General features: G+C 29.0%; 1 pseudogene; it reads left to right on the forward strand.

Moving 5' to 3' along the window:
- The first annotated feature begins 18,002 nt into the window (after positions 1-18,002).
- LOC142319762 (solute carrier family 25 member 3 pseudogene) lies at positions 18,003-19,788 on the forward strand (annotated as a pseudogene).
- The last annotated feature ends 206 nt before the right edge of the window (positions 19,789-19,994 follow it).

Genomic DNA, 19,994 nt, shown 5'->3' on the forward strand with positions numbered 1-19,994 from the left:
CCAAATTAAAAAAAAAGAATTGAATTTTTTTTCAAGATTTCAAAATTGTGAGATATTTTATATATTAAACGTTTTGGTTATTACTTAATTAAAAATTAGATAGCAAAATACTACCTCCATTACTTGAAATAAATGTAACTGCTCATATTATTGGGAAAAAAGTAATTTTGAAGAATTGACAAATATGTGAAAATGCTTAGATAAATTACACCAAGAATTTATAAAACTAGTTGTCAGGAATAAGGCACAACTGACTGACACCAACAAAAGTCATTATGTATTCACTTGCTGTACTTTTAGTTATTGTATATGTTAACATTTATAGCAATCTGTCTTTCAGACTGAATACAAAAAAGTTAATAACGTTTTATTGATAATTCAGATAACTTTTTATAGATAATATGATTTTGTATGTTATATGTACCAACCCATTGGTAAATTTTAGTTCCAATGATAATTTATACATCAATAACAGTTAATGTTCGGTAAATAATTTTGTAGTATGTGAAAAATATGCCTTACAGAATGGGAACTCCAGGATGAAAGGTGTAGATGCTACCATTTCACCATTGAGATCAGCAGAGTAGCAGTTCATATCATAAGTGAAGTTAACATGTTACAAGGTTACAGGCAGCATGGTAGGAAACATAAGCCACTCTTTAAAGATATATAGCTGCCGTTTTCAAGAATTTCTTAGGAGTTTAGTAGTTAACTGTTGTTTTCTCCACTGAGCTAAATGTATTATTTTACCAAGTTAACTGTAATGTAGGTGGATGTTACTTTTAGAAAAAGTAACTGGTTTCTCTTGTATCTCAGATGCTAGTCTAATCCAATTTACAGTCTACGACTGACAATTTACTAATCTTTCAGTTGGCACATCTTTCAAAAATAAAGATGGAATAGTATTCTTTGACTTTTAAATCAACTTATTTTTTTAAAATGAGTTTTTTTTTTTTATTTGAAATTTTTTTTAGTTTTGTTATATAGAATATGGATTGGTCTACTAAAAACAGTCTGTTTTTTAAAAATGTCTTTCACAAAAGATGTAAAAGGAAACACCTACATTTTGATCGAAAGGCAAAGAAATAGTCACAATTACAAAAGTACATTTTTTTACTCTTTAACTAGTTTTTATCTGAAAATTATAACAATCCAGTAATAAGCAATGATTGTAACAAATTAGTGAAAATTCAGTCATCTTATGTGGACAATTTAATAAAAATGTTTCATTTGAGTGACATGGAAAATTTCCTCTGGAAGTTGCAGAGGAAAGTTCCGCTATTTGGTGAAGAGTGTATATATCATTTTATAATACTTTATTCACGTTTTCTAAAACGCTAAAAATTAAATTTCCTACTTTTGTACAAATATATAAAGAAACAGGCCTTGAGTTGAGTTTTTTTTAATATAGGACTCTATAACATTGGCACGTACATTTTAAACATTGTGGTAGGTTTTAAATCAATATGTAGTTCAGGAACATAAAATTACCATGTGGATTTCAATTAAATATATAGAAACATACCCCTGACTAGTTAATGTCGTAAATTAGAAAAGATTTGTTAAAATATTTTAATTATATTTTTTTTAACTTCAGTAAGCAAATCCATTTAAAAATGGATTGCAAAAATTATGCAGTCTTGACAATTTTTTTACATACAAAATTTTTGTATTCTAGCTGTTTATCAAATTATTTGAACAAATAAGCCATCATTTTACAATATTATTTATAAGACTTAATTCTATATAATGAAATATTATCAACAAAATTAATACTTATGAAGCTATTAATGCTTAGAAAAAATTTACTGGCTGCCATTTTAGAATTTTCGAAATTATTTTCTAAGACAATATTGTTGGGTAGATGCACATGAAATTTTAATGTGTTCTTAAGATATAACTTTTTATTGAATGAATTATTTCTGCTAAGTAGTCATTCTTTTAATAAAAATAATTAGGATTACTTTATTGAAACAGGTTTTAAAATTAAGTTTTTTTACACTTTTAATGTAATTTGAAAAATTTATTAATTATAAAACTTGAAAATATGAAACTAAAAAATGTAGTTTTACAAATAGAATATTGTTACTTGTGGGATATGAATGCACATTTTAATTAAATAATATAACTAATTTATATATTAAATCATTTTAATAATTTATAAAGAGGGACCTTTTTGATTTTTCATAACAATATTTTATTTAGTACATTTGATTATTCTGCTGGTACAAGTTTTTCACCCACCGGGTTGGTCTAGTGGTGAATGCATCTTTACAAATCAGCTGATTTTGAAATCGTGAGTCCCAAGGTTCAAATCCTAGTAAAGGCAGTTACTTTTATACGGATTTGAATACTAGATCGTAGATACCGGTGTTCTTTGGTGGTTGGATTTCAATTAACCTCACATCCAGGAATGGTCAATCTGAGACTGTACAAGACTACACATCGTACAATATCATCCTCTGAAGTAATACCTTATGGTGGTTCTGGAGGCTAAACAGAAAAAGGAGAGGATACAAGTTTTTCAAAAATGTAATACCATATTTAGATTTGAGTAAGCACTGTCAAAATGCAATATGCGTAATTAAATATTTTTTTACCAAACCTTTGGGTCTGTAAGGTGTTTCATGTAGGTTCTATAGTGATCATGAGTATGGTTGGTGTACCATACTATTTTGGTTTGAACATGTAGGGTATTTATGGAAAAGATAGGTGTTGAATATGCCCATGAAAGATAACATTACTGGAAGGTTCAATACTAAAGGAAAATCAGTTTTGATATTTGCACAGAAATATCGAAGTGTGGGGGATTTTATCTGCAGCAAGTTGAATTAATTGTAGAATTCAAGTCTGTTTTTATTTGGGGAACGTAATTAGAAAGGAGCATCAAACAAAATATGATTATTAGGAAGTAATAAATTCACTGCTGTAATAAGGCAATTGAAAATCCTGATGATGTCCTTACTGGATCCATTCCTATCATGTGGTAATTAATCTCAAATTTGTATCCGGTTAAGGATTGGGGATCTATCTAAAATCAGTATGCATGATTTAACATTTTAAGGAAAAGAATGTTTACCATGATAAACCATTATTATGAATGATAGGGTGGATTTTGCAGGAAGGTTAGGGTGCAGTTCAAAGCTATTCCTTATTGTGCACAAATCCCAGAGTTTGAGGTAAATAAATCTTTTATTTAGTCATTGAAAAATATCATGTTTTTACTTGTACAAAGTAAAGTTTTCAGATTTCAATGGAAATATCCATTTTCACTAGTTTTGGTGTGATGTCTGTACATACGTATCTATCTTTTATATCTCAAAAATGATTAGCCGTAGTATGTTGAAATTTTGGATTTAGGACTGTTGAAACATTAGTTGTGCACCACCCCCTTTCCACCTTTGATTGCAATCAACAACCAAAATGCGAAAAAATTTGGATTTTTGACTTTTTCTTAACTGCAGTAATAAGCCACAATTGAGTGCTTTTAAACGATATATCATAAGTGTTACTTACTTTCATTGGTTCCACAGTTATAGCCAAATGAAATATTTGGATTTTAGAAGGGGAAGGCACATCGGTTTGAATCAGACTTTCTCCTTTCTTTTTTTTAAATTTAAATATATTGATTTATTAATAATAATTATTAACTTGTGATTGTAAAAAAATTTTACGACAAATAATTCAATAATAAAAAAAAATATGAAAAAATGTCAAATTATTAATGAAATAAAATTCTAAGTACTTTTCATTTAAAAAAAATGTGTATAGGAAATTTAATAGGCATACAAGGAAGTCATGTGGTGCCCATATCATATTATTTAATGTTATAAAATTTCCACCCCTATTTTTTATGCTGGTGAATAAAAGTGTGGAGTGAAACTTACAGCAAATAGAAATGCCAAGCTTGACTTTAATTTGAACCACTAACTGGAAAATTATATATGACTGTTCCTATGGTGTGAAGTCCTTTTAGAGTGCTACAATCCAGTGTTTGATGGTTTTTCGCTCAGAATTCTTTCGGACAAAACAGATTGACATGAAATTTAGACAGTAATTAGAGAATAGCTCGAGGAACAAATGTTATGTAGTGCCGATGTGTGCTTTTACCCTGGGTGGATTCCCACCCCTTCTAGGGATGGAAATTATTACATTCAAAATAACTGGAGGAATAAATTCTAAGCAAAAAATGTTATATAAAATTTTTTTTAGTCAATACTTTTTCAGTTATTCGTGATTGAAAATGTTTTTACATCCAACCATTGAACGACTTTTCACAAATAACTCAAAAACCATAAGGTTTTTGAGTTATAGTTTTATTTAAAAAATTGATAGTAGTAAAAATTAAGCTTATAAAATAACAGAGTTATGCCTCACTGAAAGTAACCTTTTGTTCACCAAAAGTCAAACCTTTCCATGTTAAGTAATGGAAAACTTATAGGATAGTTTTCAAAGTAATAGAAAAGATCTTAAAATTATCTTTGGTAAACGTCATTAGCATGAAAACTAACAGAGTTATGATGAAAATAAAATTGTTGTTGCTTTTTAAGAGAAAAAATCTGCAATGAAACAAATAACTTTAACACAAGAATTGGAATTGAACATAATTCTTTTACAATTACTTTAAGTACTAACAATATGTTCTGGAAGTTAGACTGGTTTGGAATGCCTAGATTTGAAAAAAAGGTTGATTCAAATTTGAAAATTTTTTTGAAATTAAAAAATTTTTTTTTACTGAAAATTTTGTTTTTTTTATTTCTGTAGAATAAAAATTTATTGAAATATCACCGTTAAAAGCTTACATTTGAGGAGTATGTGAACCAACTTCCCCAAGCCCTTGAAATTCCCTGCAAAATATTCTTTTGAGCAATTGGATAGCTTAAAAATTAAGGAAGTTATCTGTCACATTTTTTTGGTCAAATTTTCAGAGCATGTATAAATTTTTATATTCTGGACAGTTTCAGAGCATTTATGAATACATGGTTTGGGACGTTGCAATAAATTATAAATTACATTAACAACTAAAAAGTTTATAATTCATTGTAAATGCACCATTAAAACATTTTAAGCTATTGAAAAATTGTTTTTTTCATCATTAGGGTGGATTCTAAGAGTTGCAAACATTGTAACATCATAAATTATGTTCCAGAAATTGGATCAATGTTTATTCTAAACATTTAAATGATTTTGAGCCACAAACACATCTGTAATTTTAACAATTTTTTCATAAGAGGTGGTTATTAATTGTTGAAATGTTCCAATAAACCATAAGTTATAAACAGTAAAGGGATTTTAATTAATTATAAATGCACCATTAAAACATTTCAAACTGTTGAAAACTAATTTTTTTTTTAATTTCATCACAAGAGTTGAAACAGTAAAACATGATAAATTACATTTCACAACATAAAAGAATGTTTATTCTATATATTTAAACATTATTTCAATCTATGAAATGTTTAAAGCTATGGTTTTTTTAAAGGTAGTTTTCACCCCAAAAAAAACAAAAAGCACACAACAGGAACATATAGCTTTTGAAGCAGAGGGTTAGATAAGCTTAATTACAAATTTTTGAAAAAATTCTGAAGTAATACTATATTTTTACCGTCAAACATTGGACTAATTGTGGACCTTTCCTCTGCTGTAAACCTGCAAATTACCTATCCTAGCTGTTCCTTCTCGCTGAAAATTAACAGTTACATCCTGCAGCCAACACATTCTCGATCTTTCTTCTATGGTGTGCTTCCCAGATCTCTCCTGAGTTTCTGTTTCTAGGTCTTTTGTAAAAGATCCTCTTTGCGCTACCAAGCTAGCTAAGTATTCTTTATTTAATAAATCTTACAATATCCTCCTACAACATATTTTCTATACCATAGTTCTCATTCTTCATACACCCTCATTGGCTGGGCCACACTCTCTCCTAATTATCTTGCATTCAAATCAGTTACTGTCAGGGTTCACGTATTCCATCTCTACATCACAGCTGGTCTGAAAAGTATTTTTTTTTTCAGTATGTAATTGTGTAATTAGCTATAGTAATAATATATTTTCAGTCAAATTATGCACATATTTACAACATAAAATATTACAAAGTACATGTATGATTTGAAAAAAAATTAGGTGTTTCCATAAGAAATCCTTCGTTGTAGATTACAATAAGAAAAGTAATTCTTTATTTATGAAAATTTTCAGAAATTTAAAATCATACTTTGAAAAATATGATTGATAATTTATCTCTCACTACATATATGTATGTGTGTGTGTGTGTATATTTCCAATATATTTTTTCTACATAATTATTCTGATTTATACGTAATAATTACTTAATCCATGATCTCACAAATTCAATAATTCATAGCTGCACAAAGAATAGTAATCAATTTCCATCTTAAGCCAACCAGTCCAACCAGTCCCTATACCTTATTTCCCAAGATCAAACCAAATATCTTCCCAACATGGTTTGGGTCTTCCGAAAGGATATAATAAAATTATCAAATATTAATGATGCAATTTAAATAATTATATAATCATAATTGTTTTACTGAAATATGAAGGATTCATATTATTCCTCAGTACTTTTAAATTATTTTTTAAGTTCTGTTAATATAAACCACCTAGTATAGAAAATTAAGAATTAAATATAATAAAATATTTCAATCATGACTGAGAATGCAGGTCCCACAAAAGTACTTTCATGGTAAGATACATCTTATCTCAATATTCTGTACTAGGTGGTTTATATTTACAGAATTTAAAATATAATAGTAATTATATAAATATCCTTACGAAAAATATCATTAAAAATTCAAAGGTACAGACAAAACATATTGCAACAAAAGGTTACTAATATTTGGGAGTAAAATTATTTTCCTGAAATCTCTCCCAAGCCTTAAAATAACTTAAAATTAAGTATCAATATTTAATTGTTGTAAATAGAAACTCCAAAACTGTAATAAGAATAAGTCTGTAATTGGTTGTACTTGTAATTCTCAAAAAATATTTAGACTGTGACATGGAATTCCTTGCTATTGAATACATGATTCTGCACTATCATCAATGAATTGATTACAGTTTTATACATTCCTCCCCAGCAAACAAGCTGCCATAGCTTAAGACTATAATTGCATATTATGACATTTCTTTAGAAAGGTCATAAACATCTTTAAATATATATATATTTTAATGGACAGCTACTCGTTTGTTTTTTTTTTTTTTTTTTTTTAAATAAATACCAGATTAACTGATTACCTACAATAATTACCAGGTACTTAACTATATCAACTTTTTTAATTACATATTTTTTACTGAAACAATCACTCGGGCAATTTAATTGATAAGATTTAAATTTAATATTGTTGAAAGCACAAACATTATACTAGTTAGTTCTGTAACAGACTTAAATTATGCTTGACTATACACTGAAATAATTAAAAATTATTTGCTCTATTGTGCAAAAGAGACATAATTTGCCATTGAACAAATCATTTATATATATATATTAGAAAAAAACTGAATCCAACAACACAGAGTCTATTTAACTGTATCTGATCTCCTCAAAACTGTCTTCTCAACCTGACTTTCTGTACTCTACTATTGAGATAAGAATAAAACCAATCATCAATAATACCTGTTTGATTCAGATTATTTAATATTCTGTTTGACCCTGCCTTTTGTAGACCTGCAATCACATGTCATTATTAATCACATCTGCATTTATGCAAGAGAAAAACCTTAAAATATACTACCGAGTACTCAGATCTTTTCTAAACCCAGATTAGTTTTTACTCAAAACATTATTATTATTCTAAACTTAATAATTTTTTCAATGACCTTAAATACTTGTGATAGGAGAATAATAGGATAAAAATTTATTTTGGATGTAAGGTTATCTTTTTAAAACTTTTATTACTACAGCTTGTTTGAGTATTTCAGGAAAAGGTTCTGTTTTAAAATATTATTAGAAGCTTTGCTAACAATCAGCTTTCATATTTTAGAATTCAATCATCTGAACAAGCTGACTGCTTATTAGCCTAAGTCAAAATTATACAATTCAAAGTGATTTGTAGGGCTGAAGAGTATAGAATTTTTTATGTAGTCTAAATTTATTTTTAAATTGGTCATCAATATCCCTATCATAGCCATTAATCTGTTTCTACTTTAATTTTCTTGTTGTATTTAGAAAATTATCATTAAAAACCTTTTTTTGTTATTCTCTGTGTTAATCTTGTAAACCTTTTGATACCCATTTAAATTAGATTTGCACTCTGCATCACCAGTTAACGACAGTTTTCCATTGAGGTTTTATATTCTTAACATTAGTTAAAAATAAGTTACAATAAATTTTTTTAGCATATTCAGATTGTAATTTAGGTACTTAATCATAATCATAATTTAATCCATCATTATCCCTATTATAATATTTGTTATAGTTTTACAATATGTACTTGACTAATTTTTAAAATACTTAATTTCTTTCCTAGTGCTAATTGACAATATATTACTCATTCAAGGCTTCAACTTTATGTATTAATTTTATTTTTTAATTAATTCATTATAATTTTGTATGAGACTGTGAAAAAGAATGATAAGTAACCATTGCAAAAAATTAAATGTTTAAAAAAATTAAATTAAACGGTCAGTAACAAGCAACCCAGAGAAAGTAATATTTAAAAAATTATTTGCTTTAGAATAAACTACATGTCTTAGATGGCAGACAGATAATAGAAGATTGAAAACCCTGGCATGACATTACATTATATTCATGTATGTAATTCTTATCTTCTAATAAATGAATGTTAATATTTCCGGTTAAAATTGTACTTCTAATCTTTTCTAAATTTGATAAGATTGCATTTAGTTCTAAAATAAAAATTAATTTTGAATAATCATATCTGTGGTGCTAAAACATTAAATTTAATCAAATTAGCAGAATAATGAATCATTTTACAGATAACATTCAAAGATTAATGAAGTGCTTGTAAAATAACGTTATCTAAAAAAACCATGACTCCACCTGGCCTTGAACCCTGCTTGCAGCATGCAGAAACATTTTAACCATAAATTTTAGAAAAATTAATTTCATATTTATAAATTTGATAACTACAATTTTCAGGTTTTTTTACAATAAATTTAACTGATTCACATTCACAATCATATCAAAATTTTTTCAAACTTCTTATATTTTGTTAAACCAAAAACATAGCTTCAGCTTCATCACTTAAAAAATGATTTCTTATCACTGACATTTTAATTTTTTTTAATCCTTCAGTCTTTTGTATTCAGATCTTATCTGCCCTGGATCCATAAGCATTTATCCTTCTCACTGCTGAGTTTATTACTCTCCTTTCAGGGCATAGATTTATTAATATATACAGGTTTTTCAATCAGAAAATCCATGTGGGGGCAGAAAATTTCATATTTTATGCTTCTTTTCTTTTGTAAGTTATTCTTATTCTTTTTTTTTTTTAATAACAGATTGCTATTAAATCTGGAGATTCTGTAGAACCTTGCTTCCTTAAAAGGTAAATAAGCCTCAACATCTCTTTCCCAATTTTATAACCCACTACTCTGACAGCACCATGCCCTGCATAAGAGAAGATGAACACCATATATCTCACAATTACTCTGACAGCACCATGCCCTGCATAAGAGAAAGATGAACACCATATATCTCACAATTACTAACTCGTGAGAAGTGCTGTGCTTTCCAAAACCTATCCAACAAATCCAGATTTTTAATCTTTAATGTTTTTATTTCAGTTTCAAAAGCTTCACGTTTTCACAATAAACATTTCTACAGTTATTTGTTTCTCACCCATTGTTTTATAATAATCATTTATTTAATCGGCTAGATTATTTTCCATTTTTTTGTAATCATGTCTCATATCATTTAACAGTTTAACAATTTGTTCAAGACCTTTCATCACTTCCCACTGACTCCAAAGCCATACCTTTCCTCATTTTGATTTGATATCTCCATAATTGTTTGTCTTATGAGCTTTTTAGGTAAACTATAGTATTCCAGTTTGTTAAAAAGTTTGAATCTGTTAATTCTATGAAAGGCTTATAAAAATGTTATGAACAGCAAATGTAGGTCTATGTTATACTCACCATATCTTTCCATCGCTTGAGAATTTTATCCATCCATAGTGGTTCCCTTTCCATACCTAAGTCCACTCTGGTAGTAGTACTTCCTCTGCTTGAGTCAGTAATTTCATCAATATATTTGCAAATATCTTGTAAGCAGCATCCTACAAGCTCATTACTTTACAGGTGCTACATTGTTATTTATCTTCTTTCTTACATATGGGTAGATTAATCCCATGCTGCTATCTCTAGCCATCACCTCCTTCCTTCAGATGAGATTTGTTTGAATCACAACTTTGGCCTCTACAGCTCTTACATTTTCTGAGGTCACATGCTTAAGAAGACTAGGACTTGATCAATCTTGGTAATTGTGTTTGTGGCAGGGACTATCCAGGTATCCAGATGTATATTTTTTAGGCTAAAACATATGCTTGCAATGGATAGGCTTTCTTCTGCTGTCTTCTGCACTAAAAGCTGAATATTTTCATTTGTCTCATCGTGAAAAGTGTGCTTGCTTACTGTTCCATTTAGAAGCCTTCTTTTCCAAAACCATAATGTCATGTTCACCCTTTTAGCAACATACTGATAATTGATCATAAAACTCATTATTTTTATTCTCTATAGTTACTCAGTAAGAACATAAGCAGCCATCATGATAATATTTTTTAAATGTCCTTTAACCTTTCTCCTTATTTCAGTTACTGATTCAATTACCAACACGCGTTTCCATACTCAATTATTGATTAAAAAATCCTGTTTCATATTGTTCTCTTTAAATTCAGCTCCACTAGACACGGATTGAAATTTCTTATGATAAGGCTCCCGCTTTCTACAATGCTATAAAGCCAACTGTATACTTCCTCATTTTGTGACCTGTCTTAATCATCTTTCTAGCCATAAGCAGAGTGAATACATTCCCCAATGCTTCATGAAATGTGTACGTCCCTTTCTAATCTCTTTTTTTTCATTTGTTCTTATCTTTGTTAACTGTTACTCTATTCGATAACTGAGGCTGTTTCCTTTTCTTTGTTGCAATGTTTTTTTTTGTGTCAAGGAGCAGATATCATTCTTAACCCCAACCTGGAAATATTATCATATTATATATTATATTATACTGTATTCATAATATGAAATTAGAATGTTATATTTTCATGCATACTTACACTTGATGGAATCCTCAAAGAAATGACCTCTTGTGAGTATGATTGGTACATTCTTATGGTAGACAGTGATCAGTAATCACTATTATTATAAGCAAGTAAGCATTTCATGGTATAGATTTGTATATGAGAGCCCTGAATATGACCATCCAAAATATATTCAGTTAGTGGCTCAAACCCATAAATTATTGAACCAAATTTTTCTAAAGATGCCTTTATCAAGTTAATATTCCTTAAGACAAGTACTGTGTTGCATTTTGACTAAGCATTTTCTAAGAACTAACTACCTTTCTATAAGTTGGTGAAATATATTTTTAACAAAATTTTTAGTAGGCTGTATTAAGTGTACCTATTGAAAAAATAAGTACAATTTGGTTGAATTCCTGGGTACTGATCTCAGTAAGCACAGTTGTTACTAAAAGCCCCATGCCTCTTTTGACCTACAATGTTAAGTATACTCTACATAATATTAATAAATAAACCCTGAAAACTTGAAGTAATATATTACTGTATACACACTATACTAATATATATACTCGTAATTCAGTGAAAAATTATTATATTTTTTATTGTGTTATGTTATAATAAAACGTAGCACTTATTGGAGTGAATTTCTAACCAATAATAACAGTATGTTTTAATATTGAAATCTTTACTTTAGATTTTGAATGACTATTTTTTATTTATTTATTTTGTAATTAGCAATGTGTTTTTTATTATGCAGTACATTACTTGCATTGTAATATATAAATAAAGCTAAAAAAGTTATTCAGTATCAATAATATTAAAAAATGGTTACAAATTATACAGAGTGATTCAGAAAAAAAAGAAATTAATTTGAGAACTAATTCTAGAGCTTGAAATAAGGAAAAAAGTTCATACAAGCATATGTAATGCTTTCTTGTCAAGTTATGGCTAGCAAAAAATTTAGGTTTGAAGTACAATAATACTATTAAATGACTAATAATTCGTAAATTTTATTATCAAAACTTAAAGGGAATTTAATTCTGAGAAAATTTATGTAATAAAGTCAAAACAAAGAAAATTAACTTTATTATTAAAAATAAAACTTAACAGAAAAATTTTATGAATATGTAAGAATTAGAAATAGTTGTTCTTAGTACAATAAACCTTTTAAAAAATTAGGTTGGCAACACTAACTGAATTCGTAGAAATTAATTTGAATATTAATTGTTGTGATAGAATTGTGGTTATGTATTAATAATAAATGTTAGGCAGTTTAGTTGTTTTTGACATAATTTTGATTGTTTTTAAATATTCTTGAGACTCAAGTTATGTAGTTTTTGTATTCTAAACTGTACCTACATTTTTCCAATCAGAATTTAGAAACGTGAAATTCTGATTTGAATTCTTTGTTTTAAAAAATGTTGTTTCTTCAGTCATGCAGAATATGCTGATATTTGTGTGTGTTTTTAGCCGTGGAAGAATTCTGACGTATGTATCCCGCACAAGTAGTTTCAGACAGTAAAGTATTTTGTAGAATTTTTAATAATCTTCATGAAAATGGTACACTTCCCAGCGCTCATGTTACATCTGAACTTCAACCAGTACGTGTTGGTGAAAACATTCTTCAACTGGTACAACTTAACCCACCGAGCTGGTCTAGTGGTGAATTTTTCATTGCAGATCAGCTGATTTCAAAGATGAGAGTTCTAAGAATCAGATCCTAGTAAAGGCAGTTACTTTTATATGGATTTGTTCTTTAGTGTTGGGTTTCAATTAATCACACATCTAAGGAATGGCTCACCTGAAACTGCACAAGATTACACTTTATTTACATTCATACATATTATCCTCTGAAGTAATACCTTATGGTGGTTCCAGAGACTAAACAGAAAAAGAAAAAAGTGGTACAACTTAGTCCTACAACGAGCATGCAAAGAATTTATACTTGACTCAGACTTCCACAAAGTACAGTATGGAGGAAATTACAAACTCATGCACTGCATCCTTATCATGTTCAGAAAGTTCAACACCTACAGCTTGGTGACCACCAGATGATTACAGTTTTGTCAATGGGTTAACAATAATTATCACTTAATTCTGTTCATACTATTTTCAGACAAAACTACTTTTACCTGTAATGGCATAAACAACACACGGAGTTCACATCAGTAGTCTGAAGAAAACCTACATTCTGTAGTTCAATCTAATTTCCAGCAATGATTTTCGGAAAATTTTTGGTGTGGCATGATTGATAACCAATGAATAGGTCCTTTTAAACTAGAACAATATGTTACAGGGAGGAATTTTTAAACAATGAATTTCTTACAGTGCCTGAAAATTTCTCATTGACAAAACGAATTGAAACATAACTTAGCATTAGTTTAAAATTGAGTAATTTTATTGTTGTATGATATTTTTTATTCCCATAATGCATTTATTGGCCATTGTAGGAAGATGAGATAAGTATAATAGTTTTTTAAGTTACATTGGTTTCTAATAAATTTTGAGTGTGTTTTTGTCTAGTTTGGATTGGTAAAAGCAAAGATATGTACTAGATTTAGCACTAGATTTGTACTAGATTTAGCACCAAGAATGTATATATTTTAATTTAAGATGTTTAATACTTTAATTATGATATGTGACACTAGTGATGATAGTAACAAGTTGTCATCAACACTGAAGGGTTGGTTAATAAGTGCCTTAAATAAATGCAGGTTTGCAGCACACCCAATTAACAGAAAACAGCAAAATTTGGGTGAATATCAACATGTTTTCATGGAAGTCAATCTAGAAAAAAATTCCAATCTTACATGAGAGTGACACTGGAAACATTTTCATATATTTTTGATTTGCTCAAATCAAAGTTGAATAAGTATGTTAAACATTGTAATTTGCACATCAATCTTGTTTTTGGTTAAGAAAAATTTTTGTTGCATTGATGACATTGCAGCAGAAAAATAATTTCTCTGAAACGAATTTAGAAGAAAAAATGACCTTGTATGAACCAATCATAGAACTTGGATTTGGTAAAACAACGACGTAAAACTGATTTGATATTTAAGTCATCTATGAATGTAAATGAATTGTAGTCTCAGGTCGACCATTCCTGAGACGTGTGGTTAATTGAAACCCAATCACCAAAGAACACCAGTATCTACGATCTAGTATTCAAATCCATATAAAAGTAACTGCCTTTACTAGGATATGTACATTAGAACTCTCAATTTCGAAATCAAGTGATTTGCGATGATGAGTTAACCACTAGACGAGCGCGGTGGGCTATGAACTGCACCTATACTGCAATTTTCTCACTATTTATTTACTCATAAGTTATAATGACATTATTTACAAACTGGTTAACTGCGACTTGCACTTTCCTCTACACCACCATTGTGACCTGCTCTCCATGTCTTACCCTAAGAAGGTGAATTTTTTGTTTGTTCATATTCTCTAGTGAACTATAAGTTAGAAACATTTTTTTCTGACTGTATGGATTGAATAACACAGATTTGTGTTGCCTTGGTATTAAAGCATCTTGACAACATATTTTTCATTGTTTAGTTGGAATAAAGGTAAACGTAGGAAAAATGAATGATAAGAGTTGAAAGAAAAAACACATAGGTGTTGGAAAGAAAGTGTGTAGTTAATGTACAGATGGAACATAAGATTATAGAACAGGTGTTTGGGAAATTTTGTGAATTGGGAAAAAGAAGTAAAATATATATCAAAAAATGAAAAAATGGGCTTCTGAAAAAATTGAATGATTATTAACAGCAAGAAGGTTTCCAGTTGAACTAAGGAACAAGTTTGTCAAATGTTTTATATGTAGTGTGATATATGGATTTGAATTGTGGATAGTCAAAAAGAATTTAAAAACATACTTGATTATTCAAAAATGTTGGATTGGAGAAGAATGGAAAATGTGGATTGGACAAAAAATGACAAGTATTGCAAAGAATAGTTGAGGAGCAGAATTTGAGAAAGATAATATGAATGAAGAAAATACTTTGGCTGAGGCACATCCTACATAGGAATTCTTTTCAACAAATTATCACTGAAGGGAAAGTGAAAGGAAGAGGAAAAAGGTGTGAGATGTTTACAAACATTAGGAAAGGAAAGCTACAAGAAAATAAAAGAAGCTGGATAAGATCAAGAAAAATGGAGTATGTTCACTTGAAAACTGTTGGGACAGTGATCAAAGATGTGTATGTCCTTATTGTTTCAGAAAATGTATCAGCAAGAAGCTAGGATATAAGATAACCCCATTGTTCAACCCAATTGGGTCTAGTAATTATTGTGCATGGAACAGTTTTGCTGTAATTGTTTTTTAGTATGATTATTATTTAAGTGGGAGTGTTGCCTTTTTTTAGCATTTTTAATAACTTTATTAGTAAGATTCATTTTATTAATATTAAATTGCAAAGTTAATTAATTGTAACTAAAATATATATATATTTTTGCATAATAGGTTTTTCCTCATGCCCTTATTAGTTTGTGTGCTGCTGTGTAGTAGATAAAGTCAAATCTGATAGCTTCATCTTGTTTCTCCATTTTGAGTTACACAATACTACAGCTTCATTATGTTATTGTATTGTTTGTTTGTATCTTACAAGTTGTTTTATTTTATTATTTTTTTAACTTTATGAATTATCAGATTTTTCCTTAGGTTGTATTGTTTTTGTAATGTATTCATAATTTTGTTAAAGCAGATTGTAATCGATAGGCAAGTGTTATTTATTATAGCTTAGGTTAGTGGTGTATTAGATTGCATCTGCAATTTTTAATTCATTCTGAGCATTAGTTTTAATAAAATGCTTGGAGAAGGAAAATTTCATGGTTGTCAATAATGGTGTAAAAGTCACAAAAACTCAACATGATTGTCTCTGGTTCGATTACTGGCAAAAGTGGCATTTTTTGCAAAGAATTTCATCCATTATCTCACCTCTTTCATTAAAATACGCACAAAAGCATGTTCGACGTCATACAGTAAAAAACCGAACTGTAGGAATATACCCACCGAATTTAACCGAAGGCTTTCAAGCTATAGTACCTGAAAGACGATCCATTAACAACGCCATCTGTCGGTTTAGAGATGCAAAATGCAGTTAACATGAAACAAATAAAAATGTAATATTAACGTACGATTGTGTGTTACCAGCAGTACAATGAATGCTTCTAAGACCAGTTAAGAAATTAAAATTCCTTCTTAGCATAGTACTACGTACCACTTCTATAGATCGTATTTTAACCTTATCTTACCAAGGCTCTTTGAACTTTTTAATAACTCAGTGTAATGTCATTGAAATGAATGATTAATTTAAAAGTACATGAACAGTTGAAAAATTAAACAACTATAAGATCTTAATGTAAAGATTTGCGACAAATAAAATTGTACAGTCAAGGAATAAAAGCAGTCCCTGAAAATGCTTAGAAATAAGTTAATAAATATTTTACTCTGATTGGTTCTTAATGTACTGAGTAGGTATTTTACTTCCTCTATGTACAAATAATGGAACTACACTAGCATTTGCCTGGATGGATCAAGGAAAATCATGGTAAAGTCTTGATGAAGAGAGCACAAAGAATTACAGTTAATTACGTGTAGTTAAAGTTTGAATATATTATATAAACACTCGAAATAATATTAAAGTAAATACGAAAAGACTAAACATACAAAATCACAATACAGAAGGCGTTAATGAAAATTATTTGACCACAAATTTATTACGTGTTAATGGCAGGCAATTCAGTTTTTCTTTTCGTAATTATTATTATTATTTCAAAGCTCTCTTCCAAGAGTAACATTTTTTCTATAAAAGAAATCTGTAATTTTATTTGAAATAAATTGAAGGCAAGATCTCTTAAATGGGTCGATAAGTTATTAAACATGACAACAGTCATATTAGTCACTTCTCTTGGGTTGTTAGTCTTTTTATCTACAAAATTTGCTGTGATTGTCGTTTTAAAAGTTATAATATTAAACAATTAAACTAAACATATATACATTATATATATTTATGTAGTTAAGAGTGATTGTTGGAGATTCATAAATAGTATGACGAAATCTGGTTTCTTTTACAAGACTGCTTTTTAAGCAATCTACTTTCTTATTATTGAATATGGAAGGAAATAGGCTCCCAAAGACCTTTTCATATTAACCGTGCACCTACTTTATCAATACTACAGCTCACCACTATTTTTGAATCGTGTATAAAATTTTATTAAGTTTATTGAACGATTCACTGATAAACGGTCCGTGAGCATCGTTTATTTTCAGTGACGCATATGTATTATTCATCTTAAATGCTTTTTAGATTAGGTACAATAAAATTTTGGTTTGGAATTCATCTTAAGCATTTGAAATTTTTTTATAATAAATTGTACTACCTGATAGTTCTACTAATAAAATTACACTCACTAAATCTACGATACAATTCTAGTTAAAAATGTATTGATTGCTTATGTTCATCAAAATTTTAACAGTCGGTATAAAAAAAGCGTGATAACATTTTTTTATAAAAAAAAGAAATATACAAATTAAAATAATCGCACCGAAAATTTCTTCTAATAGTAGTAATATTATATACTCTAATTCTAATTTTGTATTATATTCATATCATTAATGAATCGTTTTTAAAAAAAATAAAACAATTTCATAATTATTTAATAATAATATAGATTATTAATATTATCGTTTTTACCTGTACCGTAAAAAAAGAAAAATATTTTATAAATTAAAATAGAAATATCAATATAAAGTTGGCACTGTAAATTATATTGATGTTACAACACTGATATCCAGTTCTTTCTGACACATGACCACAGCCCGAAGGTCTTGCCTGTAAGTGTTCTCGGTTTTAGTTTAATTTTTGTGAATTTTTAAAAATACTTCAATATGTTGCAGTCTGTTATGGATACAGTAAAATATAATCCTTTTAGAAGTCCTATTTCTTTTGCGCACTGTGAACCTTCTGGTGTAGAAAATATGTCCTCTCCGGTTCGAGGCCGAACGATCGGTTTTGCTGCTACTCCACCGCCCCGCAAACCAGAAGATAGTTGTGATTTTGGATCTCCGAAATATTTCGCATTATGTGGTCTAGGTGGTATTTTATCATGTGGACTTACTCATACGTTGGTGGTTCCCTTAGATTTAGTTAAATGCAGAATGCAAGTTGATGCTGCAAAATATAAATCACTCATTTATGGAATGAAGATTACTGTTGCTGAAGAGGGTATGAGAGCACTTGCTAAAGGTTGGGCACCTACTTTCATAGGTTATTCAACTCAAGGATTAGGTAAATTTGGTTTATATGAATTTTTTAAGATCAAATATGCCGATTTAATAGGTGACGAAAATGCTTATTTGTGGCGAACAAGCTTATATCTTTGTGCATCTGCTTCTGCAGAGTTTTTTGCTGACATTGGTTTAAGTCCAATGGAAGCCACAAAAGTCAAAATACAGACAACTCCTGGTTTTGCTAATACTCTGAGAGAGGCTGTTCCAAAAATGTACAAAGAAGAAGGTATTTCTGCATTTTTCAAGAGTTTGACACCATTGTGGTGTCGCCAGATACCGTATACAATGATGAAATTTGCCTGTTTTGAAAGAACTGTTGAATTGCTTTATAAGCATGTTGTACCAAAACCTAGGGCTGAATGTACTAAAGGTGAACAATTAATTGTTACGTTTGCAGCTGGTTATATTGCTGGAGTATTTTGTGCAATTGTTTCTCACCCAGCCGACACTGTAGTTTCAAAATTAAATCAAGAAAAGGGTGCAACAGCATTACAGGTTGCCAAAAAGATGGGATTTGGTGCCATGTGGAAAGGTCTTGGCACCAGGATTGTTATGATTGGTACATTAACAGCACTTCAGTGGTTTATTTATGATTTTGTTAAAGTTACACTTGGAATTCCACGCCCACCACCACCTGAGATGCCACAGTCGCTAAAGGATAGACTTGCTAAAGAGGGCAAGTAGAAGACTAATAGATTGTTGTTATACTTCCCAAAATTCTAATTGATATTCAGAAACTTGCATAGTGTTTCAAACAAAGTGTTTAATCATAAATATGAACTGCAGACATTCCACTTACATATTACAAGGTAGATGCATTTATTTATAAACTATAATTCCATTGAAACAGTATTTGAATGTTATTAATTTTATTTTGAGTATTAAGTACTGATCAAAGTATTCTGGTTAATCTTATACATTCCTCTTTTTTGTTAATATAAATTTCATTAAATCTTAATCTGACTGTTGAAGTGTATATATATATATAATATATGTATATTTATATGTGAATTTATCACTGTAACTGTGTAGGGCTGTGTGTTATTAAAGTCATTCAACTCTTCATGCTTTATTTATTAATAATTATGTTATAATACATATCTATATTGTAATTGTACATTCTATTTATTTGTTTTGACAAATATTTTGTTTTCTTAATTGCAAAAATGAGGGTAATTACAATATACCATGAAAATAATGTAGATAGCTAGCTGGATTTTAAATTAAACTGCTTGTGTGCAATTGTTCTGTTACATTAAAACCTTGATTATGAGTTAACTGATTGTTTCATTTTGGTTTTACCTTTTCTTTTTAAGTAGAGAGGTATACAAAATATTTTTTTTTAAATAAAAGCAATTCTCTCCGTATATTTTCAGGTAGTGTATTATCAGCCGATAGTGCTCAATAATTGTTAATAATATTACTGTTAATTTTGGATTCATCACCATTAGCTTAGTTATTACTTTTACCGTGTACCAATTACT

Source organism: Lycorma delicatula, chromosome 2 (assembly GCF_047948215.1).
Source record: "Lycorma delicatula isolate Av1 chromosome 2, ASM4794821v1, whole genome shotgun sequence".
Taxonomy (NCBI): domain Eukaryota; kingdom Metazoa; phylum Arthropoda; class Insecta; order Hemiptera; family Fulgoridae; genus Lycorma; species Lycorma delicatula.